This window comes from Callorhinus ursinus, unplaced genomic scaffold (genome assembly GCF_003265705.2).
Source record: "Callorhinus ursinus isolate GAN/ISIS: 27379988/994484 unplaced genomic scaffold, GSC_fseal_2.0 scaffold16, whole genome shotgun sequence".
Classification (NCBI taxonomy): Eukaryota; Metazoa; Chordata; class Mammalia; order Carnivora; family Otariidae; genus Callorhinus; species Callorhinus ursinus.
The window spans coordinates 8,899,078-8,918,856 of NW_027397078.1; the positions used below are offsets into that span (position 1 = coordinate 8,899,078).

Sequence of the window (19,779 nt, forward strand, 5' to 3'; positions counted from 1 at the left end):
AATATGGTTATAGCTAATTTCTAGTGTGAACGCACGCCTGAACTGTTGTAGAAAAATCGTTAACTGAATCCTATTTTAAATGCAATTATTTAAGAAAGAAGCATTTGGTAATAAAAGTAGTCTGCCTCACAGCTAATACTCGAAATTCAACTCTCAGGATGTCAGATTTTCTTCATGGGACACACTGTATACATCACCTAGAACTGTCCTGAGATCTAGATTTCTTATAGATTTTATGTTTGGAGGGTGACTGTCCACCATCTCGTACTTCTGGTCTTTTCTGCCAATCCATCAATCACAAATGTTATCTATTGAATGGTTCATCCAGACAATGAAGTATTATTCAGTGCTAAAAAGAAATGAGCTATCAAGCCATGAAAAGACAAGGAGGAACCTTAAATGCATATTATTAAGTGAAAGGAGCCCATCTGAAAAGGCTACAAACTGTGAGTCCAACTACATGACCATTCTGTAAAAGACAAAACTCTGGAGACAGGAACAAGACCAGCGGTTGCCCGGGGCTGGGGAAAGGAAGAAGGGAGGGGTGCAGAGGGGGAGTACAGGGGATGCTGAGGGCGCAGAAATTGTCCCGTATGGTACTGTAACAGCGGGTACACGACATCACGCATTTGGCAGAACCCATGGAACTGTGAGACACAAGGAGTGAGCCCTAATGTAAACCCCAAACTTTACTAAATAACAGGGTACCAATACTGGCTGGTCAGTGGTAACAAAGGGACCACATCAAGGCCCGATGTTAATAATAGGGGGCCGGTGGGGGAGGGGATGAGGAGGGACGCGGGCACCCTCTGTAGTTTCTGTGCAATTTTTCTGTAAACCCAAACCTTTGCTCTCAAAAAATAACTTAAAAAGAAAACTTAAGGGACGCCCGGGTGGCTCAGTCAGTGAAGCGTCTGCCTTCGGCTCAGGTCATGATCCCGGGGTCCTGGGATCGAGTCCTGCGTCAGGCTCCCCACTCAGTGGGGAATCTACTTCTCCCTCTCCCTCTGCCCCCGTCCCCTGCTCACGCTCTCTCTAATAAATAAATAAAATCTTAAAAAAAGAAAAGAAAACAAATATAAGAAAAAAAATTGTGTCTGTCGAGTTCCCACAGAAGAGACATAGGATATGCCCCTTCCATAAGGCAGCAGGCAACAGGCTGCCTCCCAGCATGGATGCAGGTGGCCGTGTACCGTGTGAAGGAGCCAGGGCAGACATCCGAGGGAGATGGCCCCAGGGTGGTGCAATGAGGGGCCCCGAGCACCCGCACGCAGGGGACCTGGGGGGGTGGGTTTGGGGTTGAGGCCTCAGAGCAAAGCGTGTGGGGGAGCATGGAGGGAGGGAAGGTGCAGAGAGAAGCTCCCTCGCTGGCGTGGCTGGACCTCCCCCCACCATACCATCGGCCTCCTGAGGGAGCCCAGCCACACTAGAACAATCCAAACAGGAGGCCACAGGGCCCCAGCTGGACGCTGCTTACCACATAGTGAAGTGAGAACAAATCCAGAGCAAATACTTGCGATATTTTGAGCTTGAGGACGCCCATGTTTTATTCATGCACATTAGCATGGGGTCTGCAGGCCCCTGGAGTCTGAAGGAAATTAGAAAATCACAGAATGTCAGGGCTAGAAGCAGCCTGGGGGGTGATCTAATCCAGGCCTTCTTTTTGCAGAAGAGGAAATTAAGGCCCACAGAGGGAGGTGACCTGAGGTTACAAAGGCAGCTGGTGTGACCCGAGCTTCTTGCCCTCCTGGCCATGTGCCCTTCTGCCCTCCCTCCCTCCCTTCCATCTCTCAATCTCTCTCTCTCTCTCTCTCTCTCTCTCTCTCACACACACACACACACACACACACACACAGAGTTTTTCTCCCCACCTTAAGTTAGTATGAATTTTGAGTCCCTTGACAAAAATACCCCTGACCTAGGCCTGACCCCAACCCTAGTCCTGCCCTGGGCCCTCACAGCACCTGCCCTGCACCCAGTGATTTCCCTGCCAGTCAGGGTGGGTGCTGGGAGTATGACTGATGGGAGCAACCCTGGGTGGGACCTAAGACAGATGGCGTTTTACAGGTGGTTTAAGCAGGGCGCCTGGGTGGCTCAGTCGGTGAAGCCTTCAGCTCAGGTCAGGATCCCAGGGTCCTGGGATCAAGTCCCGCATTGCGCTCCTTGCTCAGCGGGAAGCCTGCTTCTCCCTCTCCCTCTGCCTGCCATTCCCCCTGCTTGTGCTCTCTCTGTCTCTCTGATAAATAAAATTTTAAAATCTTAAAAAAACAAACAAACAAACAAGTGGTTTAAGCATAAAGTACCCAGAGAGCCTTTCAGGGCATTTCCTATTTCCCCGGGCGAAGGCTTTGGGAGCCCAGTGGTATCAGTCAGTGACCAGGCTGAGACCTTCGAGGGAAAGATTTCATCTGCAAGGGTTGTATGGGCCGAATCATGTCTCTCTCAACCTGGATGTTGGAGCCCTAACCCCCAGTGTGACTGTATTTGGAGATGGGGCCTATAATTAAGGAAATTAAGGTTCAATGAGTTCACGAGGGTAGGGCCCTGCTATGGTGGGGCTGGTGTGCTTCTGAGAGGAGATCCCAGACGGCTGGCTACAGCTCTATCTCTGCCCTGTGAGCACACGGCAAGAAGGCAGCATGTACAAGCCAGGAGGAGGGCCCTGACCAGAATCCAACTGTGACCTTGGACTTCCAGCCTCCAGAACAGTGTTCGAAAATAAAGTCCTGTGAAGCCACCCAGTCCAAGCAGATAAGATCGAGGGGGACTGGGCCCCTGGATGTCCAGAGAGACTGCCCCATCCATGCCTTCCCCCGCGCCCTGGCAAGGAGGAGAGGGCCGGCCTCCAGGGCACATGGAAGAGCCCCGCCTCCTGCTGACACCGGGCCCCAGCACAATGAGCAGAACGGGCGGCCTGATCCATCTCCAGGCTCTGGGGTCCGAGGGCCAAGCGGGCAGGTGACAGAGGACAAGGGAGGGCTCAGGGTGGAAGACCAGCTTCTCCGTTCGGGGAGGGTGGCTCCAGTTCCAAGGCCCAGAACTGTAGCTCCAGGCAAGGTTTTCAGTTCCCTCCTGCTACACTGGGTGCAAGGCCTCTCTCTCTCCTGCCCTGGGGCATGGATGCTGGTGCCAATCTAGGCTCTGGCAGGAAGCAGGCTGTATTAGTCAGGCCTCCTCCCGAGAAACAGAACCAATAGGATGTGTATATATAGAGAGAGAAAAAAATGTATTACAAGGAATTGGCTCATGTGTTTACCGAGGCTGGTAAGTGCAAAATCTACAATGTGGGTCGGCGGGCAAGGGCCCCAGAAGAGCTGATGATGCAGTTCTGGTCTGAAGGCTGTCTGCTGCAGAACCAAAAACAGCTGATGGTGTAGATGAAGGCCAAAGTCCATCTGCTGGAGACTTCTCTCTTGTTTGGTAAAGGCTCATCTTGTTGGTCTACTCGGGCCTTCAACTGATTGGACACGGCCCGCCCGTGTTAGGGAGGACAATCTACTTCATTCAAAGTCCACCAATTTAACTGTTAGTCTCATCCAGAAATATGCTGACAGAAACACCCGAATATTTGACCTCATATCTGGGTACCCCATGGCCAGCCAAGTTGACACCTCTGATTAACCACCACACAGGCCTTGCTCCCACGGCTCTGAGACACACAGGCTTCTCCCTCCTCTCCCTGGAGGGCCCAGCTCTCCCAGCCAGGAGCCTAGGGAAGCCTCTCTTTCCTCTCTGCTTCTCTCCGGTGCCTCACCCCTGCACTGGCTTTCTAAAAGTTCCCTCAGGGCACAGGGAATTTCTTCAACTGCCTTAAGTTTCTCGAAGCAAACTCTCAGCCAAGATGCTCAAGAGGCCATGAGGTAGTGACGGGGACGGAAGGGGAAGGAGGGAAACTCTCGGGAAGACACACACACACACACACACACACACACACACACACACACACACACTTCAGAACTCCCCCAAATGCTATGCAGCTACACTGGCAAATGTTACTTATTCAAATGCTCTCCCCCTCCATTGGCAGATGCTACTGTGGGATTGTTTCGAGTACTTTCTCATGAGTCTCTGGAGAGACAGGGTTATTTATCAGGGCTCAGGTGACCTGCTCTGCACCTGGCTGGCTGCCGGCCTCGAGCAAGAAATTCTCTAAGCTCCATTTCTTCATTGATAGCCTGGGGAGCACAGTTCCCACCCCTGAAGGCCAGGGTACAAGAGAAACCCACTCATTGCTCACCGATTTCCCAGGCACCCGCTCTGTGCCAGGCACCACATGGGGGTGCAGCAGCAACAGGGTCTACGTGGCCTGCTGTCCTGCAGGCAGTGGTCAAGGAGAGAAGACAGGTGGGTAATCCGGCCTAGGGGTGCCAAGTGGGGGTGGGGGGGCTGTGTGGGGCTCAGCAGGTACCAACAGGGTTCTGAGCGACTTGGGGCACATGTCTAAGACCAGCCAGTGAGGGCATGCTGGGAAAGCCTTTGCTGTGTGGCCGAGGCCTCAGCCAGGCCGTGTTCTGGGGGCGGAGGGCGGGGGGGGGGCAGACCCTGGGGTGGCTGGAGCCAGGGCCAGGGGCACCCGACAGCTGAGCCTGGGAAAGGTCAGCCTGGACGTGTGGCTATGGCTGAAGTGGACAAGGCCTCACATGGCAGGCCAAGCCTTGTGATTTTTTCTGGTGGCAGAGGACTTTCTGTGTGGCAGGAACACAGCCAGGCTGCCGGAAGCCCACTTTGAGGGTAGTCAGAAGGAGGGAGAGAATTCTAAGGGAGCAGCCAGACGGCTGAGTGCTTGCGCTCCGAGCGCCAGCCCTACCTCGGTCACACCTGTGGGAGCCACCAGCCGGCCCCTCGGGTGACACTTGGAGGGTGGGCTTCCCACCAGCTCCTCCCTGTAAGGCAAACAGCTCCAGCCACGCCCAGAGCGGCAGGGGCCAGCTGCCTTCTTCCACCACTCCATCTACTCCCACCGGAGCCTCATCTGCCATTGCCGCGGGCCCCGTCCGTCTAGGTGTCCCTGTCCGTGGGCCTGTCTCCTCTTATTGTGATTAAGGCACTGAGTTCCCTTGATTCACCCAGACACAAGTACAAGTAGTTCCGAGTTACACAGCATGGCGGGCCGCCCTGGTTCATGGATTCCCTGGCCTGGGCCTCTCCCGGCAGGCGATGATCCAAAAAGACAAGGGGTCTTCCTTTTATGAAGAATCATGTGGTCCCTTTTGAAACAGGGCAGCAAAAGCCACCCCCTAGGAGCCCCTCACCTCCCAACCCTGTGAGCAGACCCCAGAGTCTCCCTCTCATCTCTGTGGCAGCTCAGGATCCAAAGAATTTTTTAGAGCTGGAAGGGACGCGATACATGGACCTCAGACACGAAAGCACAGGCCCCATTTTTCTGATGAACAAGTTGAGGTCAAGAGAGGACGTGACGTGCCCGAGGTCACATATCTGGGGGAAAAGGCGGGCCTCCCCCAGGTATAGCCTTCCTGCTCCCTGCAGAGCCCTGGCCTCCTCCTGCCAGCCAGACTCCTGGCCTTTGGGTAGATGGGCTTTGGAAAACAGCAGGGCGGGGAGCGGCATGGGATTAAGATCTAGCAACTGAAGGGGCGCCTGGGTGGCTCAGTCAGTGAAGCGTCTGCCTTCGGCTCAGGTCATGATCCTGGGGTCCTGGGATCGAGCCCCGCATCGGGCTCCCTGCCTAGCAGGGAGTCTGCTTCTCCCTCTGCCCTTCCCCCTGCTCATGCTCTAATAAAAAAATAAAATCTTAAAAAAAAATTATAGTACTGACCTTGTATGGTGCCTTCATGCCATGGCACCCAAACAGTAGGGAGAGTGCTCGAGGTGGGCTCCCACATGCCAACAGAGGAGCCTCGCAGACACGCGGTTGAGCTAAGAGCCCCAGCAAGACGGCAGGATGACGGGGAGATACAACGTTGACTATGCCCGTCACAGAGGGTTACGGAGCGGCACGCGGCTGTGTCCTACAAATATAAAGATGCATAGAAATGACGGACATGAAATTCCCTTTGGTGGTCACCTCTGGAGTAGAGGCAGGAGATGCTCGCAGGAGGGTAGGGACACGGGGCTTGCTCTGTATCGGCAGTGTTTGATCTCATTCGGTGCAAGAAACACGAATCAATGTATTGCGTTAAAAAAAAAAAAGGCGGGGGTTTTACTGAGGTAAAATTCTTATCACATAGAAGTCACCATCTGAACCACGTTAAAGTGTGTCATTCACATTTTTTAAAATGTAAGCTCTACGCCCAATGTGGGGCCCGAACTCACGAGCCCCAAGATCAAGAGCCGCACGCTCTACTGACTGAGCCCGCCGGGCGCCCCGGATCATTCACAGGTAAAGAGTACAATTCTATCAGTTTTCCAAAGTGGTTGCACCATTTTTGTGCCACCCGCAGACGTCGTATGAGACCGTCCGCCCTCTTCCTCTGTCCTCCTGCCCCTGGCTTGTTCATCTTTCAGATTTCAGCTGACACACATGTCCCCCCGGGGAAGCCCTTTCCTGTACCCCCAAAGCCAGGACGGGGCCTCCGCCAAAGGCTCAGAGACCTTGCGCTGTCACCATGCCCGTCACCGTTCAGAGCTACTGGTTTAGCATCTTTGTCGGCTAGGCACGCCACTCTGGGCACTTGAGGGCAGGGGCTGCGTCTTCCTTTAGTGGTAGAGGTACGAGCCTACAGTTGGGCCCCCATCACTGAACAAGTATTTCTTGAGTACCAACTCTGTGCCAGACACTGGGCATCTGGGCACATGCAGCAGTGAACAAAACAGGACTCCCTGCCCACCTAACGCTGCCATGTATATTTGTTGAATAAAATGATTGTTGAATGAATGAATGAATGAATTCAGACTGATGGAAAACCCCACAGAAAAACATCTCAGCCTCCTGGCTCCCTATTCCCCTCCCCACTAGGGGCGCTTGGAAGCAGAGGGAAGTGAAAACGTAAAAGCAAGCACCTGCTCTTGAGAAAATGCAGGCAAAGGATGCCTGGGTGGCTCAGTCGGTTAAGCATCTGCCTTTGGCTTGGATCATGATCCCAAGGTCCTGGGATCGAGTCCCGTGTCGGGCTCCCTGCTGCTCCCCCTGCTTGATGTGTGCGTGCTCTCTCTCAAGTAAGTAAAATATTTTTTATAAAAAATAGAAAATGCAGGTAAGGGGGCCAAGGGCGGTGGTGGGGGGAGGGGTCTGGGAGGTTCCATGCACCACCCAAGGGACCCTAGTGCAAGCAGCTCCTCTTGATTAATTTTGCTGGGGAATCTGCCGAGATGGTAGGGGAAAATTCCTGCTCTCTCTGAGGCCCATGCCGCAGCTCAGCTTCTCCACAATCATCAACCTACCTCATCCCCCCGGTGCAGACAGAGTGTAATGAAAACAATGGATGCACAAGCAAAGTTCATGCCTAATTCAGCATGGGGGGGCAGCGAGAAAGCTGGGATTTCTCCCCCAGGCCCCTCACTTTCCGCCCCTCTCCATTCTCATCTCACCCCCCTGGGCAGTGGATCTCAGGGTGTGGTCCAAGTGCAGCAGCACGGGCAGCACCTGGCAGCTTGTTAGAAATGCAAATTCTCGGGGCGCCTGGGGGCTCAGGTGGTTAGGCGTCTGGCTTTTGGTTTCTGCTCCCGTCATAATCTCAGGGTCACGGGATCGAGCCCCATGTTGGGCTCTGCGCTCAGCGGGGAGTCTGTTTGAGATGCTCTCTCTCCCTCTGCCCCTCCCCACCCCACCCTCTCTCTCCCTCAAATAAATAAAATAAAATAAAATAAAAAAGAAAGAAATGCAAATTCTCAGGCCCCATCCCAGAGCTAGGGAATCAGGTGCTCTGGGGGTGGGGCTGGCTGGCTGTGTTTAACAAGCCCTCCAGGGGGTTCTGATACCAGCTAGCCGGCTGCACAAGGGCTGCACGAGGAATCATCTGGGGAGCTTCAAAAGCTGCTGATGGCTGGCATCCCCCACCCTTAGGGAATCTGAAGTAATTGGTCTGGGAAGACGCCAGGCGATTCTAACATGCACCCACAGGGCACGCCTGAGATCCGCTCCCCTGGTTCTGTGATGGGGCAGAGAAAAAGAACTGCTCACCTACCTACAAGGGGTTTGTTTCTGCACTGACCTGACCTAGCAGGGTGTTTCCGGCACTTGAGTGCATCGGAATCCCCTAGAGGCTTGTTAAAGCGGCTGCCTGCGTTTCTGATTTAGCAGGTCTAGGGTACACGGAGAATTTGCATTTCTAACCAGTTCCCAGGTAATGCTGCCGGTCTGAAGACCTGAGAACCACTGCCCTAGATAATCCTTAGAACAGCCCTCCGGGGTCAGGAGCATTACCCTCATTTGCCAAATAGGGAAAGTGAGGCACGCGACAGCCAAGTGACTCACCCAAGGTCACGTAGTCCGTTGTGGAGCTGGATGTGAAACCAGTCTGTCAGCCCCGGAGCTCACGGTCCTTCCTGGGTGACCTGTGTTCAGCATGGGACCAGGATTTGTTCTGAGGAAAATCCTGAGCTCTTTCCCCCCGCCAACACCTTCCTCCCAGTCCCCCTCTTTGGAGCCAGCAAGAGGGTGGCAGCTTCGGATGCCTTTCTTTGTGCTGACAAAGACTCCCATCCAAGTACTAACCAGGCCCAAATAACTAGGCCTCAACCTTGGGCTCTGTCCTTGGCCCAGTGGCTCTACCCGCTTAATCCAGTTTCAGCAAGAAGCCTGGTGAGTCAGTCTAGCCCAAATCCCCCACCCTTGCTATCTGATCAAATTTCTCACCCCCCACCCTCACTACGCCAACACCCTGGTCCCCTTCAGCAAAAATCCCATCAAGTTGGTTTAGCCAGGATCCCCTTTACCCTGGGCATTTCCTCTTGGTCATTCCAGTGACTCCTGCCCTACTCCTTGGCCATAAATCTCCACCCGTCCAGTTGTATTTGAAAGCAAAGTGGTCTCTCTCCCCCAGTGCAAAGCCCCACGGCAGTGGTCCCTATGCACATCAGGAAGGTCCTGAATGAAGTCCGCCGCCATCTTTAACAAGTGCCACCATTTTCTCTTTAACAAGTGCTCACCTTCCTCCAAGGTCTCTCCCCCAGCTGCTCGGTGCCTTCTGCTGGCCCTGCTTCTTTGGGGGCCAAAGGCCCGGCTCCCCTTGGCTTCCCTTAAGTCCCCTTCACTTTACCCTGGCACCCTACCCCCTCACAGACCAGCATCTGCTAACCGCGGTCGCCTTTGCACTAAGCACAGTTGGCTCTTGTCTCTTTGGAGCGCACCTGCCTTCCACATGGGGAGACCTTACCAAAGTTAGCGGACCTCTCAGGATGGAACTTACGGCATTAATGTCAGAACCCGAGATCCCTCAGACAGCCACTCATTTCAAGTTTACCGGACATCTGCAGAGCACATCCCATGCTGGGTGTTGGGGACTAAATTGATGGAAGACTTTCAGCACTGCTTTTTTTTTTTTTTTTTTTAACCGAGGAGACTGGGAGACAAATGCTTTAGGAGACCGGGGAACACAAGCTGGGGATTCGGTCTGGGCTGTTCATTGCTGCCTAGAGCGGAACCAGGCCCATAGGTGCTCAACAAGTATTTGACAAATGAATGAATGAATGAATGAATGAATGAATGAATGAATTGGTGAACCTGCCTGAGAGATTGCCCTTTTCTTTCTCCCCCCATGTTAGCCGAGCCCAGAATGTTCTAGCCTGTTGATGTGAATGATGTGTCTGTTTGGGGGTGATGGTCGACTATGGGCACTCAGAGGGCATTTATCCAGAAGTGCCCATTCCAAACCTTCACTGCAGCCTCTGCTCTCCCACTGCCCCAGTGCTGGGCTCCCAGAAGGGGCTTGAGAAGTACTCAGGAGTCCCCAAGGAGACAGTGGAAGTCAAACAAATACCACGCACGAGATGAGCAAAGCCACTGAAGGAGAAAGGCGGGGGGAAGCTAGAAGAGCGGCCGATGGGTGAGCCGCAGCTGGGGAGACCAAACCGTCTTGGCAGTCCCCAGAGTGTCCTGAGTTTAGCACTGGAAGTCCAGAGGCCCAGAAAACCCTGGGTCCCGGGCAACCCTGGACTTGGGTTACCCTAGCGGCTGGGGAAGGGAGAGGGTGGGGTCTGGGCTTCACAGGAAAGGAGGCCTGGGGAAACCCGAGAGAAAGAATAAAAGTGCTAAATTCTACAATTACTTGTTTACACGCCTGAGGTCAGGGGCTGGATCTGGTTCAACTCCAGATGGCCCACCAGGGGAGGTGGCCTGTTTAAGGTTTCAGATTCTGCAATCCGCAGGCCAAGGTTTCCATCTTCTTCTGAGCCTCCATTTTTCTCAGTTGTAAATGGACCCAATGACATTACTTTCTTGCGGCGCCTGGAGGACTCAGTGGGTTAAGCGTCTGACTCTTGATCTCGGCCCAGGTCTTGAGCTCAGGGTCCTGAGTTCAGGCCCCGTGCTGGGCTCCCCGCTGGGCATGGAGCCTACTTAAAACACAAACAAAAAAACCCACAGTACTTTCCTCTCAGGTAAAACAAGAGAAATGTAAACTGCTGGGCATATAGGAAATAAAGTGTTAGCATTTTTGCCTGGCCAAGACTGCGTGCTCGGTAAATATGTGACCCTTGATGGCCCCCTGACGAAGAGAGTGGGGTAGAAGACTCGGGCGGGGGGTGGGCGTGCGGTGATCTTTGTCTCCGGCCCCCAGCCCCCTCTCAGCCCCTGCTCGGGGAGGGGCAAAGAACACAGGTCTTCCCCTGACCTTTATTGATGGCGCTAAGAGTATCAGGAGAAGCAGGTGTTAATCCAAGAGGGAGTCAGGTCCATGGATGGAGAGATGAACCTTCCGCCAGCCTGGCTTCTCCCTTCTCTGCCCTCCCCCACCCCAATGCTCTTGTCCCTAGCTTCCATCCTCAGTCACAGCCCTGCTCCACCAGCTCCGGCTCCTACTCTGGCCCACACGCAGGTGGAGAAAAGCCCCCAAGCACGCTGACCGGGCCCACTTGAAGTTAATGACTGAGAACTTCCTCCGCACCGTCAACACTGCCCACTCTTCATCCCGTATTTGCCCAGTCCATTTGCCTTTCCACTTTCCTAGGGGACAATCTCCGACCTCCCGTGATGTCTTCATACCTCCAACATCTCCTCCATCCTCACTCAAGGCTGATGGCCTCGCCTCCTGGCTCACCCAGCCGGCTGAAGAGGACTTCTGCAGCCTCCACCACCCCAGCTACCCGGCCACTGGGGACACACTGTCCCCTGCTCCCACCTCAAGCCAACACCATGCCCTGTCGTCCACACAACGAGGGGGCTCTCTCTCTCCTGTGGCGCTAATCATTCCCTCACAACTACATCGGTCTCACTAGCATACAAACCTTTCTGGTTTCTTCCATCTTAAAGAACTTTCCCGTGAGCTGGCCTCCTCTTGCAGCTACGGCCCCATGTCTCTGCTTCCCGCAGGAGCAAAATATTCAAAAGAGTTGTCTATCTGCACTGCCTTTTTCTCTTCTCGCTTCTCTCTTTCTTTTTCCTTGTGGAATGTAAAGCACCTAGAAGAGTGCCTAAGACAGTAATGCCCTCATATGACTGAGCAATTCAATCCTCGGATACAGACCCAAAGGTATTAAAAGCAAGAACTCAATTAGAGGGGCGTGTGGGTGGCTCAGTCGGTGGAGCATCTGACTGTCATGTTCGGCTCAGGTCATCGTCTCAGGATCCTGCGATCAAGCCCCGCGTCAGGCTCTGCGCTCAGCACGGAGTCGGCTGCTCTCCCTCTCCCTCTGCCCTCCCCCCAGCTCGCACACGCTCGCTCTCTCTCAAATAAATAAATCTTAAAAAAAAAAGAGAGAACTCGAATACAGCATGCCAACATTGTCCAACCGTGTTCACAGCATTATTGCAATAGCTCAAAGGTGGAAACAACCCAAGAGTCCATCGATGGATGAATGGATAAACAAAGTGAGGCATACCTACACCATGGGATATTAGTCAGCCATACAAAGGAAGGAAATTCTGACACATGCTACAACATGGATGAATCTTGAAAACACTGTGCTAAGTGAAATAAAGCAGACATAGCAGAACAGATATCGTGTGATTCTAATTCCATGACATATCTAAAACGGGCCATTGCATAGTGACAGAAGGTAAAACACAGGTCACCAGGGGCTGGAGGGAGGGAGGAGGGGAGTGCTTGATGGTTACCAAGTTTCTGTTTGGGGTGATGCAAAAGTTTTTTGATGACTTTAGGTGTGGTGATGACTTTTTTTTTAAGATTTTATTTATTTATTTATTTGTGCGCACGCACGCGCGCGCACAAGAGAGAGACAGAGCGAAAGAGAGAGAGAGAGTACAAGTAAGATGGAGAGGCAGAGACAAAGAATCTCAAGCAGACTCCGAGCTGGGCACAGAGCCTGATGCGGGGCTCGATCTCATGACCCTGAGACCATGACCTGAGCCCAAACCAGAAGACAGACACTTAACCGAATGAGCCACCCAGGCGACCCTGTGGTGATGACTTTGTAGATACAATACAAAAGGCAGAATCCATAAAAGAAATAATTGATTAAGTTGGAGTTCATGCCAATTAAAAACTTCTGGTCTGGAAAAGACAATGTAAGGGGTGGGCAGACAAGCCACAGAATGGGAGAAAATGTTTGCAGAAGACTGTTATCAAAAATATACAAAGAACTCTCTAAACTCCACAATAAAAAAACAAAACAACTAGATTGAAAACATGGGCCAAAGATCTTTTTTTTTTTTTTTAAGATTTTATTTATTTGAGAGAAAGAATGAGAGAGAGAGAGAGAGCACATGAGAGGGGAGAAGGTCAGAGGGAGAAGCAGACTCCCTGCCGAGCAGGGAGCCCGATGCGGGACTCGATCCGGGGACTCCAGGATCATGACCTGAGCCGAAGGCAGTGGCTTAACCAACTGAGCCACCCAGGCGCCCTGGGCCAAAGATCTTAACAGACACCCCACCAAAGAAGATAAACAGATGGGATTAAGTATATGAAAAGATGCTTTACATCATATGTCATCAGGGAAAGGCAAGCAAAAGAATAATGAGATACCACTATGCACCTGTTAGAATGGCCCAAACCTGTAACGCTGACAACATCAAATGCTGGCGAGGATGTGGAGCAACAGCAACTCCTATTTATTGCAGCTAGAAATGCAAAATGGTACAGCCTCTTAGGCACAAAGTTTGGCAGTTTCTTTTATAACCCTGAACATATTCTTGGGGCATCTGGGTGGCTCAGTTGGCTAAACGTCCAACTCCTGGGGGTGGGGGGATGGGTCAGCCCGGTGATGGGTATTAAGGAGGGCACATACTGCACGGAGCACTGGGTGTTATATGCAAACAATGAATCGTGGAACACTACATCAAAAACTAATGATGTACTGTATGGTGACTAACATAACATAATAAAATTAAATTAAAACAAAAAACGTCCAACTCTTGATTTCGCTCAGGTCATGATCTCAGGGTTGTGGGATCAAACCCCACATCAGGGTCCATGCCAAGCGTGGGATTCTCTCTCTCCTCTCCCTCTGCCCCTCGACTAACCGCCCCCTGCCGCTCACACGCATGCTCTCTCTCTCTCAAAAAAACAATTCAGAAAAAAACAAGCACTAAACATACTCTTAAGCCAGGAAACCTGGCCAGTTACAACCTTTTTATAGTCGTCGTCTTAGGCACTACCCACGTGAAATACTGGGCATAGTTGCAATGACTGAGCAGTGATTGCTTCCATCCTCACAACTTTTTCTCTTAATTTTAATTAAAAAAAACTATTTATATATTTTGAGAGAAAGAGAGAGCACACACAAGTGGGGAGAGAGAGGGAGTGGGGGTGGGAGGGTCAGAGGGAGAGGGAGAGAGAATCTTAAGCAGGCTCCGTGCCCAGCACAGAACCCCACACGGGGCTCGATCTTATGACCTTGAGATCATGACCAGAGCTGAAATCAAGAGTTGGACGCTTAACTGACTGAGCCACTGGGCGTCCCCATCCTCATGGCTTTGAGCAGTTCCACATGGATCTCTGAAAAAGCCACACCAATGACTCTGAAGAAGACATCTTTATTGGTTTGTCTTCCTCAAGTTTCCCTGAGAGAGAGATTTTCCCACTGGTCGATTGGACAATGCCACACTGACACCCCTGCACTCTGAGGGTCCTGGCAGCAGACCCCACCCTTGACCTAACCCCACAAGCTTAGCAAAGACTAACTCACAGGGTGAAAAGAAGTGAAATATAGTTACAGACAGAATGGCATTCAGACATCATACTTACTTCTCCGTGTGGAGGCAGCTGAGACTATTCTTGATGGATGGTCCCCCTGGTCATTCAGCAGGATTGGCTGTAAAAGTTGAACAGTGTGTGACATTTTGGGCAGGGAGAAACCTGGCATGTCTTATGGCTCATCTTTCCTGTAATCTATTTCGGAACATCCTTAGCACACTTTACCAGCTTTTTATCGTCTGCCCACTTATTGGGGAGCATGGGGAGGACAGCAACAGTAGGATGAGGTTCCTGTCTATAAATCCTTTATATTCAACTGAGGCAAAAGGTAGACCCATTACCAGAGATAAGTGACTTGCAATGCCCATGCCATAAATTAATTGCCTGTTGAAGATCTGAGCAGGTAACAACACAGATCTGAGCATATCAAGTGAGTTTGCAAAGGAGTCTATCACAATCCAAAAGTCCTGTCTCTGGATTGGTCCTGCAAAATTTTTGGCCAAGATTTCACGGCCCTTCCGAGGGAGAAGGAGGTGCATTTGCTGAATAAACTGCAAATCCTAGTGGTTCCTGGCATGCATCAGCAATATTGCTGTCATTTCAATATTAGGCTCTATTCTCATGTTTTCCTGTGACTGGTTCTCTGATATATGTACTGTGGCCAAGGTAACAATTTGACCATCTTTCTGGAATAATTGCACCTTTGGTGAGACTATATTGTGACAGGCGTAGTTACCAATTATTGATATATCAAAACGAGTTGACCTTCAGTTTGCACATTCAGCTCTTATTGAAAGCAACTGCAAATACTTGTTGGCTTGATCCTGGCAGAACTCTGTAAAATAAAGAATAGCAACAAAAACCATGGGCATTATTTTAAAAGTCAAAAGCTGATTCTGTGAAAGATTTTTTAAAAACAGACCTCTGGCAAGCATTATCAAGAATAAAAGAGAGACGAGGTGAATAAATAAAATATAGAAAGATAAGGAAGAAATAAAAACAAACACAAAAGTGATGATTAAAAAAGAAGAAAAAGCATTTTTTTTAAAAGATTTTATTTATTTATTTGAGACAGAGAGAGAACACGCGAGCAGGGGGAGGGGCAGAGGGAGAGGGAGAAGCAGACCCCCCGCTGAGCGGGGAGCTGGATGCGGGGCTCGATCCCAGGACCACGGGATCACGACCTGAGCCGAAGGCAGACGCTTAACCGACTGAGCCACCCAGGCGCCCCAAGAAAAAGCATTTTGAGTAACTGCACTAATAAAATTAAAAACAAAAATGAAGTAAGTCCTAGAAATATATAAAATGTCAAAATCTGATCAAGAAGGAGATGACGAATTCCAGGCCACAAAGTCTGAAGAGACTGAAATGGTAGTCAAAGAAATCTAACGGGAGAGGATATTTGCAAATGACACATCCAATAGAGTTAGTGTCCAAAATACACAAAGAACTCATATAGCTCAACACCCCCAAAAAACAAATAATCCAATTAAAAAAGGGGCAGAAGACACAAACAGACATTTCTCCAAAGATATCCAGATGGCCAACAGACACATGAAAAGATGTTCATCATCACTCATCATCAGGGAAATACAAACCAAAACCACAATGAGATATCACCTCACACCTGTCAGTATGGCTAAAATCAACAACACAAGAAACAACAGGTGTTGGCAAGGATGTGGAAAAAAAGGAACCCTCCCGCACTAGTGGTGGGAATGCAAACTGCTGTAGCCACTGTGGAAAACAGTATGGAGGTTCCTCAAAAAGTTAAAAATAGAACTACCTCATGATCCAGCAATGGCACTACTGGGTATTTACCCAAAGAATACAAGAACACTAATTCAAAGGGATACATGCACCCCTATGTTTATAGCAGCATTATTTACAATAGCCAAACTGTGCAAGCAGCCCAAATGTTCCCTGATAGATGAACGGATAAAGAAGAAGTGGCATGTAACAAACAAAACCAAAAATAAAACCAAAACAAGCAAAGGGAAAAAAATAAGAGAAAGAGAGAGACAAAGTAAGAAACAGACTCCTAATTATGGAGAACAAACTGATGGTTACCAGGGGGGAGGGGGAGGGGGGAGGGGTGAAAGAGATGATGGGGACTGACGAGGGCACTTGTCGTGATGAGCACCAGGTGATGTTCGGCAGTGTTGAATCACTCTATTGTACACCTGAAACTAGTATTACTGGTATTACACCGTATATTAACTATACTGGAATTAAAATAAAAATTAAAAAATTGTAGTATAATTATGCAATGGAATACATACAGCAACAAGGAACAAACTAGAACTAGACACAATATGGATAAATCTGATAAACATGAGTGAAAAATGGGAAATACAAGAAAGTACATAAAATAGGATTCCATTTATATGAAGCGCACACACACACACACACACACACACACACACAAAAGCAAAATGAATCTATGATGGGCAGTGAATGGAAAGGGGCAGGAGGATGGCTTCTGGGGTACGGGCAAGATATTGTTCAGTGTTGTTTTCACTTTTGGAAAGTCATCAAATCGTTTATGATTTGAGAACTTTTATGCCATACTTAAATAAAAAGTTCAAAGAAATTCTAATTGATTTCTTTTTTCAAACTACCTGTGCTCACGTGACAGCCAAGGCTTTGGAGATCACCTGTGTGGAAGGTAGGGAAAACAATGGCAGCCACCTGTGAAAAATTAAAACTGGGTCCCAATCTGGGGCACCTGGCTGGCTTAGTTGGTAGAGCATGTGACTCTTGATCTCGGGGTTCTAAGCCCTACGTTGGGTGTAGAGATTACTTAAAAATAAAACCTAAAAAAAAAACAAAACAAAACTGGGTCCTATCTAACACTACCTGTGAGTGAGGACCCACTGGATTAAGAACCAATGATATTGTGACTTATAAGAAACATGTATCTGGTCATCCAGATGACCAAAACATTTCTCATACGTATCTGGTCTTCCTCCATAGTTCCTGGTTCACAGCTCCTAAAAACCCTTGGAATTTCCTGTGAGGAGAGCCATAAAAGGTGTCTTTAGTTATGTTAATGAAATGACTGTTAGAAAGCCCTTAGGTAACCTAAGGATGGGGGCTGGCTGCGAGGGGAACCAACCCAGATTAGATAGTTGGAACTTTCAGTCCCACCCCCTGATTTCTGGCGAGGGGAGGGGGGCTGGAGGTTGAGTTCAATCTCCAATGGCCAATGACTTAGAAGGAAGTCATGGGAACTTCCAATCTGTAGCCAGTAGGTCAGAAGCACAGGTGACAGCCTTGGACTCGGAACTGGTGTCTAAAGTTGCGGGGGTTGGGGGGAGACAGTCTAGTAGGACTGATCCCTTACCCTGTGTGGTCTGACGCTGTCTCCGGGTAGATCATGTCATGAATTGCAGGACACTGAGCTGGCGGCACAGAGAATTGCTTGGTGTGGGGAAAACCTCCACACCTTCGGTGACCGGAAGTGTCAGAAGTCAAGTGTTCTGTGTGTCTAGTAAAAGAGACCCACAGGGAAGAAATACACAACAGGGAAGAAGTGGGTTTTTCCCTGCACGGTGGATAGCTGAGCTCCTTCCTGTTTAGTTGGTGTCAGTGACGTATTTGCTAGAATGGCCCCGGCTCTCAGAAACACGTGGTTTGGAAAGAGAAAGGAGGAAAGGGTGAAGGATAAGGAACCTTTGATTCCTGGATGGCCCCAAGCTCACCCACGGTGTGGAGCAGCTGTGCTGGGCTCAGCTGCTGAAGGTAAAAAGTTACCAGTAGAATTCAGAGATGGAGCAAAGTCTGGGGAGTTGGTTCACGGGATGCATCAGGAAATGCAAACTGATAACAAGAAGGCAAAATGCCTTGGTCGTTGTGATCTGTAATAGCTCAAGTAAAAGAGAAGGCTGGGGCCGACTTTGAGGCTAGTCCAAACTCAGATTTCGGCGAGTCTGAGCTTCAGCCACTAGCTTCAAAGCTTACCCCCAACCCCGCCCCGAGGAAATGTATGCAAGGACCACTGAAAGTACTTCGAAGAGCTCTGATCACCAAGAATGTAGCAAGCGGTTGGGGGAGGACAAAACCAAGGAGGTGAAGTGTGAAAGAGTTGTGTTCATCCTCAGATCAGTATCCTCAGCTTCCTGAGGAAGCTTCGCTGAACGGGTTTGGGGGAGTAACTGATTGGGGGCGGTGTCTCTGGTCTGAATGCCGCTGGGTGGAGGAGCGTGTGTGGGCCGACGGCTGACCCACAGATCACTATGGAACAATCGCAGGTGGCTGTTATGTGATCCAGACATTTCCCGAGGGAACAGCCAGCCTCGTGGGCTGGGTAAGAGCCACGCTAAGGTTTTTTAATCCCTAGAAAGGGAACTGTCCTTAACCCTCAACGAATGCCAAGTGGAACACCACGACGAAGCAGCTGATAGGCTTCCTAGGCAAGGCGTGTGGGACTGGTTTTACGACGACCGAGATATTAACTGGCCGAATAGGCCCCATGACCCAGGTCAGGGCAAATGCTGTGGGGGCCCCTTTCACAGGGGCGCCCCATGTAACCTCTTTGTTGCAAAACCAAAGGTCAGATCTGGCGGCCACAGCGATTTCGCAGCCTCAGCTGCCCCTCAGGGGTCTTACAGATGCTAATAGAAACCTCAGGTTAATTAGCAAGCCAATGGGGAGAGGCCGGGAACAGTCCAGAGAGGCTTCCCAACAAGGTGGAAAGTTTTAAACAGTTATTAAGAAATAAGGTGAATAAAGCAAATATTGATAGGAGCGGAAACAGGAAGGAAAGAGTCACGGGACTCGTCCCAGCAGGTGGAAATCTTTAGACGGTTATTAAGAAATGGGTGAACTGGGTGTTGTTGTTTTTTTTTAAGGATAGATAGATACAGTAAATAAACTTAGTATAAATAAAGTTTTTAATACAGCACTACCTAAGGCTGGTCAGTCCCAAAGGACCCCTGCAGGTCCCCCAACATTAAAGGGCCCAAACAAGTCCACTCTACCTACCGCAACTTGGAGAAATTTAAAAAGCTGGAAGGTAGAGCTTACAATGAGAGACCTGAACTAAGAAACTTAATGAGATATGTAATATAATATCCATAAATTTAAAATATTTCAATGGGAGGATAAACACATTGTGGTATATTCATACAACAGTCCTCAGCGATAAAAAGAAAAAAACCTGATACATGCAATAACATGCATGAATCTCAAAAATGTTAGACTGAACAAAAGCCAAACACAAGAGAGTATGCCCTTTGGGGTTTTTTATATTTTTATTGTTATGTTAATCACCATACATTACATCATTAGTTTTGGATGTAGTGTTCCATGATTCATTGTTTGTGCATAACACCCAGTGCTCCACGCAGAACATGCCCTCTTAACCATCACCAGGCTAACCCATCCCCCCATCCCCCCCCAGAACCCTCAGTTTGTTTTTCAGAGTCTATCGTCTCCCATGGTTCGTCTTATGCCCTTTGATTTTATGTCTATGAAATTCTAGAATAGGCAAAACTAATACCTAGTTGGAAAAAGCAGATTCGTGTTGCTTAGGGAGGGGGCTGACTGCAAACGGGTACGAGGGAAC

At 49.9% G+C, this 19,779-nt stretch overlaps 1 long non-coding RNA gene across 2 annotated transcripts; it reads right to left on the minus strand.

The window, feature by feature from the left end:
- Positions 1 to 1,204: 1,204 nt before the first annotated feature.
- LOC112812739 (uncharacterized) lies at positions 1,205 to 12,698 on the minus strand. 2 transcript variants are annotated; one of them, XR_012381027.1, is made up of 4 exons: positions 11,344 to 12,698; positions 10,167 to 10,455; positions 8,375 to 8,454; positions 1,205 to 5,969 (listed from the first exon to the last, which is right to left on the minus strand). It is a non-coding gene; the product is annotated as an uncharacterized lncRNA (long non-coding RNA). The 2 variants fall into 2 exon arrangements; XR_012381026.1 differs by having other exon boundaries at positions 10,167 to 12,698.
- Positions 12,699 to 19,779: the final 7,081 nt, after the last annotated feature.